At 39.2% G+C, this 14,251-nt stretch overlaps 1 long non-coding RNA gene across 1 annotated transcript; it reads left to right on the top strand.

Moving 5' to 3' along the window:
• The first annotated feature begins 6,459 nt into the window (after window positions 1-6,459).
• Window positions 6,460-8,919, top strand: LOC141594877 (uncharacterized). The gene is made up of 3 exons (XR_012522244.1): window positions 6,460-6,615; window positions 6,713-6,820; window positions 8,613-8,919. It is a non-coding gene; the product is annotated as an uncharacterized LOC141594877 (long non-coding RNA).
• Window positions 8,920-14,251: the final 5,332 nt, after the last annotated feature.

Below are 14,251 nucleotides of genomic sequence, written 5' to 3'. Positions count from 1 at the left end.
TCTCCCTCTCAGCCTTAGAAGGCTCCCTGAACATCGTCTGAGGAGGATCAATGGGAACCGTCAAGACATCCCGAGAGCACTGACGAGCTAAACGCTCGCCCAAGTACCACACAGGACCCATCGACGTCCTAAGCAGAAACCGGCTCGAGCTCCTAGGTCGAAGGACCTCAGCCAAAAAGGGAGTAGCGCTAGCGTAGTCCACCCAAGGCCTGGGCACCCACTAAGAAAAGCAAACGAATGGTCATTTTTATGATCAGTTCCAAAAATAAAATGAAGAAAGACAAACAACGCAAGGTGAAATACTCACGCCGTCCAACTGAAGAGCGTTACCTCCCGTCAACAGACGTCGTGAAAGGAACGCCGGCTCCTCGTACGACACATCACCCAATTCCTCACAACGGGATATGCCCTCTCCACCGGCTCCGTCCTCTTGGGCGCGAGGCTCGGAAAGTAGGAGTACACCCACGCCTGTAAAATAAGATAGTCAACAACGATCTTTCGTGATTCGATAAGAAAAGGAAATGATCTTTCATGAAATGAAATGAAGGTTCATACCTCCAACAACAGTCCAGGGCCAACAGCGGCAGGAGAAGTCCCCTTCTCCATCAACTCCGGACGAACCATGGCCCTCATAAAGCGAATGAGGACCGCAAAACCAGCAGTGATCCAGTCCCAACGGCCTAGGTTTCTCAGGTCAGAAAGAAACGGAAGGAGCTTCGTCGATAGCCTCTCTCCCTTGTCTCCGAGGTAGATCAAAGACAGGAACCACAAGAGCCACAAGCGGACTCTCTGCTCTGCAGTACAGGGAGGAGGAGCCGTCTCCCTCCCCTCGATCACCACCGACGTCGGGGTCTTCCCCGCAAAATAGTCTCGGACGTAAGAACTAGGCACCAACCCGAGTACCACAACAGCCTTCGACATCAAGTTCCAGTCGATCAATCTCCTAGCCTCAGCCGAGTCTACCCTCATGACTGTCTCCGGCCACTCCACCACCTCAGTCCCACACGGCAAACAAGAAATCATGCCGTAATCATCCAACGTGACTCCTACCTCGCCAAAAGGCATGTGAAATGTGGAGGTCGTGTCCCAAAATCGATCCAAGAAAGCTCGTACCAGGCTGAGGTTAGCCCGAAGCTTCCTCCTCGTGATTCCCTCCAAGCCTGCACCAAAGCACCGAACGCTCCCCGCTCGATGATGCTCGCTCCTCAGCCGACAGCTTCTTGTAGCACCCGATCGCCGTCTTGTAGCCCGAGAACGATCTGATGTTCCCGACCTCCTATTTGGATTCGAAACAAAAGCTATATTTAGCTTGAATGAATAAGAAAAGGAATAACAAAAAGAAATGAAAGAAGATGAGTGAAGAGTGATGAGTTCGATTTACCAAGCTCTTCACCGTCCTGTAGGACAGGTGACCCTCTGCAGCCCAAAGTAGGTGCCTGCTTTCCCAAGTCTCAGCCCACGCAGGTGCTCCCCTCAGCTAGCGACCACCCCGTCCAACGTTGGCCCGTCTTGGGGCCTCCTCCTCCTCAAGAACCTCCTCCTCAAGGACCTCGTCTTCAGTAGCCGTCACCGCGGCGGTAAAAGCCTGCTCTAACGCCTCCTCAAGCAAACGAGAAGGGTCAATAGCAGTATCCACATCCATGAGAGCTCTCCCTGACGTAGAAGCCTCATCACTTACAAAATTAAAGTGAATTTAGGCCGCGTCAAATGACGACAAGCTTTAATTAGGGGATTTTCGAGTTTGCAGAGCTTCAAAATCGCTCTTTTCTCGCCATCTTTGGCCATTTTCCCATAAACCCGACCGCTCATGTGGTAATTTGCGTCAAGTCAAGCCTAAGTTGAAGCCTAGTCATGGGTTCGAGTCGGAATTTCGACAGCATTTCGATATAACGGCGATTATGCCCTAGAAAAGTGTCCTGAAAAAGCCGTCACAAATCAAAATTCTGAGATGATAGGAAGTTTACCCATCATACAAGGATTCCAAATATCAAGTTTCGTCAGAAATGGGTAATCCTAAGGCTATTTTCGAAGCGATTTACGGTTTAGCTGTGAGACCATCTCAATTTCACTCAAATGCTCAAAACTCAACGAAAATTCGAAACAAATACATGGTTATGATCCTTATACTACCAATTAGCCATTTACAAGGTCAATTTTGCAAGGCAAAATCATTTGGGGGAAAAGCCCCAAATTTTCGACATAATTAGGGTTGAAAACTTTAATTTGTCGGTCCAATTTGATCAATTATAGAAGATTAATGCAAAAATAATACATATACCTCTTAGCCATGACAAATGCAAGCTTTTGATCAAATTTTGACGAGAAATGGTTGGAATTTGAGAGAGAAATTAGGATTTTGTGTTTCGAAATAATGAAACCAAACCCCTGTTTCATCGGGTTTTCACCCAGGAATGCAACGCCCAGGAAAAGATGCAGCAAGTGCTGCGCTTCTTCCAAGGGACGCAACTCTTGCTGCACCTCTTCCTCAGTTTCCCTCCATATGAATTTTCGAAGATTCGTTATAAGTTCGTTATTTTGTGGGCCCATCTTTGGTGCGCCTCTTCCTTGATGTCATATCACATATTTGGTCCGTTTGACATTTATTCTTCGCCCAGACCCGTATTTCCAAGCTAAATGCAAACTGTCGCCATATTTTTACCAAGACCCTGCTTTTCACATTGAGCGAATATTCTCTGACAGGTGTTTCGACACACCTTTATTATGTTCCCCCAGCGAGAGTTCACAACAGACAATCGTCCCTCTCGAGACATGGAGATCAGTTCCCGATTATGTTCCCCCAGCGAGAGTTCACGGGCAGGCAATCGTCCCTCTCTAGACATGGAGATCAACATCGACCCCAAGCTTTTCCGAAGTTTGTTTGAAGCCGACCCAAGCAGATTTCTCCCAGCAGTTCCTGACTACGTCCTGCTGCCTCCTCCCAATATCGCGTTTTGTTTCCCCTGGAGTTTCAAGGAATTTCAGGTATGGTCTCTTCTTATGGATGGCAAGCCTCCTTACGTAGTCTAATGGAATTTAAACGACCCTCCGCGATAGTCGACAGACTCTAAAATGTTCCCGACGACAGGTCCTTGGCTCAGACCCCTTGAGCCGCCTCGCGTCGCCATAGTCGTCAGGTTGTAATCTTCGATTGACCTAATGGCTATACTTTGACTTTCGCCTTGTCCAAGCCTCAGTTAAAGTGGGGGCTCTGTAGATACCTCATTTCTGCACCTCCCGCAAACCACCCGGTGATGATTGGGCCGCATGTTTGGTATACGGAACGATTTGTGACAGTTCTTAAGTTTATCGTCAAGTGATCACTCAAACACTTGTGTCTACCTCTTGATTGTCATCTACATGCCGATACGGTCGTTTTGGCAATAATTAGAGTACATTTGGAGTCCGGGTCAAAAACTGTCTTCATTTTCTAATAACCGAGTTAGAATGTTCTGGAATGTTCCGGATATTTCTATTCCATATTTTCCAATATTTTGATCCTTAGTAAAATATCTCCCGTAATATTCACACAAAATATTAGGGAAACGAGATTAATCCGCTATTCCATAATAGAAATGCGGAAATATTTCTTCCGCAGGAGGAAATCACTGAGGAAAGGACGCAGCAAGTGCTGCGCCTCTTCCAAGGGACGCAGTGCCTGCTGCGCCTCTTCCTCAGTTCATTTCTGCGTATTTTTCGTATCTTTTCGAGATTTACTTCCAAAGTTTCTCCGAAAACCCTAGTTCTTTCGTGCGATTAGTATAAATAGAGACCTTCGGTCTTACATATTTCTCACGCGAGTGTCCGCCCTTCTCTTCTCCCTTTGCATTCTAAGACCACGTTCTTAGTTTTTGGCGTCTACGTGCTTGAACTTTCGACCACGTAAGCTCGGATCTTTCTGAGTACCAGCCTCGTTTTGCATGACCGACCAATTTGACCAACTCCACATCAATCAACATTAATCAATCTTATTCGTTTTCCTCCTAGAGGGCACTTTCGTCGTACATTCGAGTCGAGCATCACTAAACGTTAACTTAGTTCATCTCGTTTCGTCAAACATGTAAGTCTGAGGGTGTAAATCCTTCTTTTGTTTATTGTTCTTTATTATCGTAATTAATATTGTAAGATTTATGTCGAAAGTATTCTTAAAACCGATTTATAAAACCTTGTTTAAAAACCCTTTTAACGGATTATCAGAAGACAACCGTCGAGAAAGGACGCAGCAACCGCTGCGCCTCTTCGAAGGGACGCAGCACCTGCTGCGCCTCTTCATGAGGCTGCCGCAGTTCCTGCTTCCTTTCTTCTTCCTTCGTCTTTTGTTCGTCCTTTTGTTTTTCGCTTTGTTATCAATTGTTCATTGTTTCATTAACATAACAATTTGAATATGATAATTTTGACCTGTAATCCATTAATCATCATTAATTAATTCATCTTTCAAAATCCCGACTTAAATCCCTTATAATCCATATTTGCGGGTTTTCGTCATTAAGTCAATTCGGGTTTTAGAGATTCGATTTACCCATATTGAATCTCTGGAATTCATCTTTGATATACTTGTATCTGTTATTTATCGTCACCATCATTAATTCATCATTAATAACTTGTTTAACCTAATTAATTTGTTTGGTTTGTTGAATTCTTTAATTAGTCTCATCTTATAAATAATTCGTTCTAATCAGTTTCATTCATGTTTTATCGTTTTCATGACCTTATTCACATGTAAACAATATATTAATCACTTTCATCTGAGTCAAATACCATTAATCGACCGTTAAATTCACCAATAAACATTAACGAGATTCGTTAAAACTTACGCCGAACTCAACCCAGAAGAAGACGCGGCTCTCTGCTGCACTGTTCCGATTGATTTTCGTCCCCGAACTCCGTTTCGCCTTGACCTAGTTTATTAATTACGTATTTAATTAACTATTAATCGTATTATCATCCATAATATGTTCGTTTATTCATTTATTCTTTCTTTTCTAAAACCATCCGTTTTAAATGTATTTTCGACATAAATCAATAAATCCGATGTAATTATTGTAATTTTCCTTTATTGTATTATTATTTTATTTCTTTTATTGTATTGTTTGTATCCTCTCACATGCAATTAACCTAAATTTCTACCTCGACATTAATTGTATGTTAAATTACGTGTTAACCAACTTAGTTAATTCTCACATGCTCGGATTAATTTATTGGATGTTGCATTGCATGCATATAAATCGACAATATATCGAGTATAGACAATTTTCCCTAATCATTAGTAGATGCCGCTATCGGGGCGGGCAGGATTAGGTGTTCGATCAAAAGAGCTTCTTTATACGTATCCTCACCCCTTACTCCAGATCTCTGTGAACATCCGTGTTCATTGGCATCCACGAGAGTCATTCTAGACATAGAATGCTAAGGGTAACGAGTGCTTAGTGTTCATGTCATTACTTTGTGTCTTGACATGACACGAGGTATTCGAACGGTTTCCAATTTTCCACAATAAATTGGTGGCGACTCCACAAATGCAAAACAAACAAAGAGGAAAAGCTTGCTTCGCTTTTCGCCCCCGTGGGCTCACGTCCACACACATTATGCACTCTATCCAAAGCAGCTGGTAAAGCTAACCACTAAGCAACCTCACCCACCCGATCCAAAATCTCATATGGTCCGATGAACTTCTGGCTCAGTTTCCTTTCTTACCAAATCTCATGACCCCACGTATAGGAGACACTTTCAAAAGAACCTTGTCCCCAACCTGAAACTCTATGTCACGACGATGTAAATCTGCATAACTCTTTTGTCGATCCCGAGCCGCTTTCATCTTTTGTCTGATCAGCTTAACCTGTTCCACCATCTCCTGTACCATCTGTGGTCCCAAAACAACTGCCTAAGCTCTATCATCCCAGCAAATCGGACTCCTACATGTCCTCCCATACAAAGCCTCAAACGGTGCCATGCCAATACTCGTGTGATAGATGTTGTTATAAGAAAACTCAATCAGGTCCAATGTAACACCCCGTAAATTTCGGACCGTTAATATATTTCGAAAATAATTAATTAATCAAGTAAAATTTGACAATAATGTATTTAAAGTAAAAATAATTCAAAGAAATATAATTTTATTATATTTTGAAGAAAAGTATTTATTTTGATAGTTTTGAAATGTTTAAAAATAGTTTAAACCGTGTAAAATCTTTTATTTCGAAATAAGGGCGTATCGGGGGGGAAAATGACAATTCGTTTGAACGTTGGGTAAACGCATTTGGAAGTGGGTCGTATGAATACTCAATTTTATTGTAATCTTGTGTTTAAGAACTTTGGTCTTGACGGAATTTGCATTTGACTTACGGATTTAATTATTATTGAAACGAGTCAAAACCGACTCGAAAAATCCCGACTCAAACCCGACTCCCTCCTTTCCTTTCTCCCTTTCACGCATCAAACCCCCTTCCCCTTTAATTTTTTCTGATTTTCCTTGCTTCCCACCGTCATCTCCAACCTCACAAAGACCAAAACACCATTTTTGGTAAAATCAAGCTCAAATTCACCATATCTCCTTCGTTTCTTGTCCGTTTTTCGCGAAATTTACCTTTCCGGAATCCCCTCGCCGAGATCTACGACTTAGTATGTTCTAATTTCAATTTTCATTAAGTTATTTTAAGACCAAATTTCGGTTGAATCGGTTTTGGTGCTTATTTATTGTGTTTAATTGTTTATTTAGGTGAAGGATTGGAAGACGAGTTCGGGGACTCGTATATTGTAGAGGATAGCGGTTAGTTGTGGTTAGGGTTTCGGTTTTGAGGACTAATTGCTCATTTTCTAGCTTAAGGTAACATATTTCGAGCTACTCGACGAATTATCGTCACATGTTTTTGATTTTTGTATGTTTGGTGAATTTTTGTTTGGGTAGTAATTTTTCACATGTTAAACTTAGTTGCATGCAAGCTTAATTTGTGCCTTTTGGTAGTTTAAATTATCAAAATTGAATTGGGGACGATTAATTAATTTTCAGACGGTCTTATAATGTATAAAAATGGAAAAAAAGAGAGGAGAAATGGTCCTAAGAAATGGGCCCAGCAGCAGCGGCGGGCAGCCGTGGCAGGCCCGTGGTAGGCCCACGGCTAGCCCATGGTTGGCCCGGGTCGGTCCGTGCTTGTTTCGCGGGTTTTCGTGCAATCTTGGTCTTTCCGGGTTAATTAATATTAGAATAGTATAAGTAACAAAAGGGTAGTAATTTGAATTGAAGCATACTAGTAACAAATATTATGTTAACGGAAAAATTGTGCTTACATTAATAGTTATCACATGTTAGGATAGTTTACAAAATGAAATTGTAATTAATAGGCTCAAAATGAATTTTATAGCTATAATTGTAATGCTTTGTTGATTGTTGTGCCAAAACCGAGCCTTAGTCCCTTTGATCGATGCGATGTCGATTAATTGAGTGATTGGTCACCGCAATTTGACCCACTGTCGCAGGTGGGGTTGCGGGTAAAAATTCGGTTGAATGAATTAGATAATCGGCTTTTTTCTTGTTTTAGGCCATTTATTATATCTCTATTTCACATGTGTAATTAATTGAATTTAAATAGCTTCTTATTTAGTTAGTTGAATTTTAATAGCTTCTTATTTTGTAGAAATGGCCCTAGTTTCCCTAAAGCCTTTTATATTGTTATAATTGCTAGGATTGGAAATTTGTATTGAATACTTATTGAGGAACTATTGGGATTGTATCTTTGTAAATAGACATTTATATAGCCTTTCACATGATAGAATGTTAGTATTTAGGTTGGTAAGTAGGACTTTTGCCCTCTTAAAGTTAAGTGGGTGTCTTACTTGACTTGTGTGGTGAGTCTTGAGTGGTGTGAGCTAAAGTATTCAAGTCGGGACTAGTGTGACTAGGTCCTAGGTGAGTATTTCGGCCTCCATCATAGATAGGTCTTTATAGTCTTTGACGAGTATATGTTCACTGCTTGATAGCCTTTGTGTTCCGGACTAGTGGATGTTTATCCAAGTTGGGGCATGACCTCAGGTACTAATTTTGATAGTATGGGGTCAGCTTAAGTACTAGCCGACCCTTCGGTGGTGTCCTTAGGGTACTCACTTCACTTTGTTTTAAAAAAAGTTGTGAGTCTTGGGTGCGGTGGTGTGTATCCGCATGTCTAGGTCTGCGCAGATTTTAGGCTAGGGTTGTGTTGTCTCTTGGCCATGTTTTCTTAATAGTAACCGCTGAGCCAAGATACCGGTTCGATTACCTTCCCTACCTCGTGGTATAGACTTGAGTTACAAAGTGACTATTGACCGTACTAAGAACTTATGCCTGTCTTTTTGATATATTGCCCTTTCTTGTATGGTGATTTTATGAACTGTAATAGGTGAGATGTAAGCCGGTTTCTGATTGATAAAGTTTGGATTACTATTTGTTATCTGATTCACATGATAGTTTAGTTTGGTCAGTTTAGGGGTCATTTGTTAGAATACATGATAAGTAAATGGTTTATCAAATTGTTTACATGTTACATTACATGTTACATTAATTTTGACGATTCGTGGCTGGGAGGACTCGAAGTTACTCCCCACTGAATTGTGGCTTTCGTGTTTGTATAAAATGCGATTGACAGGTTGTTGATGCTTAGTTGGGGGTCACAGACGGCTAGTGAGCAAGGAACCTTGGACCTAGTTTTGGCTATTTTATTAGACAACCTTTTACACTTTTGGTTTGTATATAATTCGAAGGGACATATGTCTCCCTTTTTATTTTTGGTTTGTATCCATATATTTCCGCGTCTTTAGTTATATATGTAAGTTAGGTTATCAGCTGTTGCAGGGTTATGACACTCTTCTTGAGTTGGAATTGGTTGTGAATGGTTTAGTTAGAAAATTTTTTGAAATTGCAGGTTTTTGGACTAGTTGAACCATTTACAAACATATCCTACCAGTTTTTCTGTAGAATTTACGTATATAATTAAGGCTAGATTTAAGGTGTCACAGTTGGTATCAGAGCCTATTGCTCCCGACGCACGTTTGTGCACCTCACTTAGAAATCACTTGACCTCTAAATAATAAACTTGAGAGAAGGGTAGGATGGGTAGAATTAGGATTTTATGTGGTAGTCTGTTTGTGATTGCTAATTGTTAGGTTTGTTGATTGTTAGTTATTAGTTTTGGTGCCGCTAAAGGTTGGTTATGCCAAGTGTAGAATGCTTCCACTTTCTTGATATTTCTTTTCGTATTCAGTGTATCTTACCTTAATCTTCCATTTTCGTTGTTCATTCGTCTTTCAAATTCCTCTTATCTTGCCTTGGTAACTACCTTTCAATTCTTTCTCTCGTTTCATCTTAGGTTCGTTTTCTTCTTATAATAAAGTCCATGTGGACACCTTCCTTTTATACCGCAGGATAGTTCCCTTGTTCAAGAGAACCCAGTTTTGAGAGAATGTATCATTGGAGGGCGTGAACGAGTGGAGGAATTGATTGTTTAAGGTTTGAGTTGTATAGGAGAATATAATTTGGGATCCTTTGGTTAGTCTTGTTAGTTGTGCTTGATATGAGAATTTAGTGAATTGAGAAATACCTTGGGATTTATGTCTATAGAGAGCTTGTTTGTTATAGATGATTAAGCATGGGTACTACCTTAGCACATAGGATGGAATGAACCTAAGCTACTTCATTTGAGAGTCTCGATATTTCTTGTGGAGAATTAAAGGTATGATAGTTAGCCCTAATCCTTGTGGGCCTTGAAAGGAATACAATAGGACATTGATGTTGATTAATGGATTGGTATTGTACTTTGGAATTAGTTAGTTTGTTAAACCTTTTAAGTTGACCAAATCTAGTATGAAACATATCTGAATTTGGGAATTTTGGTGGAAAGTTGTTCGATGTAGTTCGTGAGTTCAAGGATGTGATTCCAATTTATGGTATCGGAGACTAGAAGTATTAAGTGGTGAGATGATGGAGTAGACAAGCTATGGTACTTGGAGATGACATAGTAAGTGAAGTTCAATGACGAGAATTGTAAAGGAGATACTTTGGGACATGGATGGTAACAAATGAATTTGTGTGGTGAATTGATTTTGGCTCTTAGAATCAAATGAGTTGAGGAATACTTACCATTGTGGAATCCTTGTTAGTCCTATGATGTAGTAGACATTTAGGGCTTGGTTGAGCACCTTAGTGAAGTAACCTTATCATATCGATCATAAGCTTTGATGAGTGTTTAGTAAGCGGTAACCCTTTTATTGTGCCGCTTCTATTCTCCTTTCCTTCTCTTTAACGATCGTTGAACCTTGTCTTTATGCTAAATTTTACGTATCTTCTTCTTTCCCGAGATATCTTCTTAACTCGAATACCACTTATTTTTGTCAACCGTTATCTTTACGGTCTGACTCTTTAGTTTCCTAACTTGTCAGATGCATGCACCCTTCAGAAATGTTTTACTGTTTCTCTATTCCGTTATCACTCCTTACCTCCTTAGTATAGTTGGTACCCTGTTGACCATGTTTACAGAGTTTGTGAGATGTGATTTGAGGATATAGGTTTGACTAAGTAGCCGAGTTTGGGTTGGGCTTTCATAATCACTTTGGATATGAGGGTTTGATAATGTATATGTTATCGTGTGGGAAATGTTAAATGTGGGATTATTTGTTGGTTTTAGTGGGTGATATTGATTACTACTTGAAGTATGTTATGAGAGTGAGAGTAAGCTACATTGTTGGGAAGTCTTAGCACTTGTTTTGGTAACTAGAAAGGGTAATGGTTTGGTTGACACCAATTGTTGGGTTAAAGAACATAGTTTCACTTATGGTTTTAGGAACTTTGAGGAGATAAAGTGTTGTTACAATTAAGACCTTGTTCCTTGGGAATTTGATGGTAAGTAAGTTTTAGGATGTCAAATTTGAAAGAATATTCCTTGAGATGTGGATGACCCTAATGGTTTGGTGATGTGATTTGGCATTCTAGTTGACTCTTGAGAGTCCTTGAGTTTAGAGAGACTTAGTGTTGAGAAGAATTTGTTAATCCTATAGTATTATAGACCTTGAGGTCGCATTGAGTGCTTGTGATGATGAGACAATGTTGGAGCTGGGTGTAGTTCTGCTTTTGAGAATCCTTAATAAGTAAAAGGATAGAGAAACTTGAGATCCTATTGATTTTTCATAATTTGAGGTTGGTATGTTACTACCTTGTTTTGAAATGAGAACCTTGTGGAATATTTGAGGAACCTTCTCTTGGAGTTTAGAGCATGGTATTGGGACTCTTGATTGAAGGTTTACTTTTTGAGGGACCCATAGTTGACACTAGTGGGATACAAATACAGCTTTGTTGGAAGTCTTGACCTTAGGCTTGTGGAAGTCGTTTCGGGATGTTTGAGAATTTGGAGCGTTGAGATCACACTTATAGTGAAATATCTTGTTCCAGGGAATATGTTAGGAAGAAGTAACATAAGCGATTGAGGAGACTCTTGGGAGTGATGTTGTTATTGGAGATATGAGTGTCTGGCGTTTCCTTGGTGTCTAATCTCCCTTCTTCCTTGATCATGAGCGTTACCGCTCATATCTCTCTTCCTTACATCATCATACTCATCTCGTAAGTTTGATGTTGGTAACCTATGAAACTCTATCTTTGACATCCTTGTAATTATGACTTCAATTCTTACCCCATAAAATTCATCATAGCTCTTTTTGATTAGTTAAGCTTGAATCCTTTTAGCATACCTGCTCCTATGATGTCTAAGTTACTTTTCACTTCGGGGAATTTCTAAATATTTCAAGCTACCAGTTTCGATTCATTCTTGAAAGTTTTTGTCACTTCTGCAAACCTAACCTATTTTTAAGGATTTGAAAATGAAATTTTGATTTATTTCCGTAAGGTATTCCTTTTTCTTACTTTTATTCCGAGTTACTAAGCCGTGTTTTAATCATAATTAGTAAAGATAGTATTCTTATTATAGAACTTTAAACTAAAAGTTTGAAAATCCTTTTATGATTTGCAATGGTTTTAACATTAGTGAATGTTAGATCTCGTTGTTGGTGACGTTCCCAATAATGGATTTTCTCATTTATTGGTGTAGAAATATTTTTATATCTTGATATGAATATGGATGTTCTTGTCTGATCAACAAGAGTATCACCGTTTCATTGAAAAGATACCTATATTTTCTTATAACTATAATTTCTCCTTCTAAGTTTCGAGGGCGAAACTTTTTAAAAGGAGGGGTGATTGTAACACCCCGTAAATTTCGAACCGTTAATATATTTCGAAAATAATTAATTAATCAAGTAAAATTTGACAATAATGTATTTAAAGTAAAAATAATTCAAAGAAATATAATTTTATTATATTTTGAAGAAAAGTATTTATTTTGATAGTTTTGAAATGTTTAAAAATAGTTTAAACCGTGTAAAATCTTTTATTTCGAAATAAGGGCGTATCGGGGGGGAAAATGACAATTCGTTTGAACGTTGGGTAAACGCATTTGGAAGTGGGTCGTATGAATACTCAATTTTATTGTAATCTTGTGTTTAAGAACTTTGGTCTTGACGGAATTTGCATTTGACTTACGGATTTAATTATTATTGAAACGAGTCAAAACCGACTCGAAAAATCCCGACTCAAACCCGACTCCCTCCTTTCCTTTCTCCCTTTCACGCATCAAACCCCCTTCCCCTTTAATTTTTTCTGATTTTCCTTGCTTCCCACCGTCATCTCCAACCTCACAAAGACCAAAACACCATTTTTGGTAAAATCAAGCTCAAATTCACCATATCTCCTTCGTTTCTTGTCCGTTTTTCGCGAAATTTACCTTTCCGGAATCCCCTCGCCGAGATCTACGACTTAGTATGTTCTAATTTCAATTTTCATTAAGTTATTTTAAGACCAAATTTCGGTTGAATCGGTTTTGGTGCTTATTTATTGTGTTTAATTGTTTATTTAGGTGAAGGATTGGAAGACGAGTTCGGGGACTCGTATATTGTAGAGGATAGCGGTTAGTTGTGGTTAGGGTTTCGGTTTTGAGGACTAATTGCTCATTTTCTAGCTTAAGGTAACATATTTCGAGCTACTCGACGAATTATCGTCACATGTTTTTGATTTTTGTATGTTTGGTGAATTTTTGTTTGGGTAGTAATTTTTCACATGTTAAACTTAGTTGCATGCAAGCTTAATTTGTGCCTTTTGGTAGTTTAAATTATCAAAATTGAATTGGGGACGATTAATTAATTTTCAGACGGTCTTATAATGTATAAAAATGGAAAAAAAAAGAGGAGAAATGGTCCTAAGAATGCTCCGGGCAGAAAGCAGCCGGCAGGCGTGGCAGGCCCGTGGTAGGCCCACGGCTAGCCCATGGTTGGCCCGGGTCGGTCCGTGCTTGTTTCGCGGGTTTTCGTGCAATCTTGGTCTTTAGGGTTAATTAATATTAGAATAGTATAAGTAACAAAAGGGTAGTAATTTGAATTGAAGCATACTAGTAACAAATATTATGTTAACGGAAAAATTGTGCTTACATTAATAGTTATCACATGTTAGGATAGTTTACAAAATGAAATTGTAATTAATAGGCTCAAAATGAATTTTATAGCTATAATTGTAATGCTTTGTTGATTGTCAAAACCGAGCCTTAGTCCCTTTGATCGATGCGATGTCGATTAATTGAGTGATTGGTCGCCGCAATTTGACCCGCACTGTCGCAGGCTGGGGTTGCGGGTAAAAATTCGGTTGAATGAATTAGATAATCGGCCTTTTTCTTGTTTTAGGCCATTTATTATATCTCTATTTCACATGTGTAATTAATTGAATTTAAATAGCTTCTTATTTAGTTAGTTGAATTTTAATAGCTTCTTATTTTGTAGAAATGGCCCTAGTTTCCCTAAAGCCTTTTATATTGTTATAATTGCTAGGATTGGAAATTTGTATTGAATACTTATTGAGGAACTATTGGGATTGTATCTTTGTAAATAGACATTTATATAGCCTTTCACATGATAGAATGTTAGTATTTAGGTTGGTAAGTAGGACTTTTGCCCTCTTAAAGTTAAGTGGGTGTCTTACTTGACTTGTGTGGTGAGTCTTGAGTGGTGTGGGCTAAAGTATTCAAGCTGGGACTATTTGTGACTAGGTCCTAGGTGAGTATTTCGGCCTCCATCATAGATAGGTCTTTATAGTCTTTGACGAGTATATGTTCACTGCTTGATAGCCTTTGTGTTCCTGACTAGTGGATGTTTATCCAAGTTGGGGCATGACCTCAGGTACTAATTTTGATAGTAT

The sequence above is a fragment of the Silene latifolia genome, chromosome 1 (genome assembly GCF_048544455.1).
Source record: "Silene latifolia isolate original U9 population chromosome 1, ASM4854445v1, whole genome shotgun sequence".
Taxonomy (NCBI): domain Eukaryota; kingdom Viridiplantae; phylum Streptophyta; class Magnoliopsida; order Caryophyllales; family Caryophyllaceae; genus Silene; species Silene latifolia.
Note: the sequence above shows the minus strand (reverse complement) of the source record. Positions and strands in the feature narration are given on the sequence as shown.